This window comes from Echiichthys vipera (assembly GCF_963691815.1).
Source record: "Echiichthys vipera genome assembly, chromosome: 9".
Lineage (NCBI taxonomy): Eukaryota > Metazoa > Chordata > Actinopteri > Perciformes > Trachinidae > Echiichthys > Echiichthys vipera.
Genome location: NC_139834.1, coordinates 1963003 through 1963263, shown reverse-complemented (window position 1 = coordinate 1963263; position 261 = coordinate 1963003).

The window sequence follows — 261 nt, the reverse complement described above, 5'->3', positions numbered from 1 at the left end:
GGGGTTAGGGTTAGGGTTAGGGTTAGGGTTAGGGTTAGGGTTAGGGTTAGGGTTAGGGTTAGGGTTAGGGCTGGGGTTAGGGTTAGGGTTAGGGTTAGGGTTAGGGTTAGGGCTGGGGTTAGGGTTAGGGTTAGGGTTAGGGCTGGGGTTAGGGTTAGGGTTAGGGTTAGGGTTAGGGTTAGGGCTGGGGTTAGGGTTAGGGCTGGGGTTAGGGTTAGGGCTGGGGTTAGGGTTAGGGTTAGGGTTAGGGCTGGGGTTAGG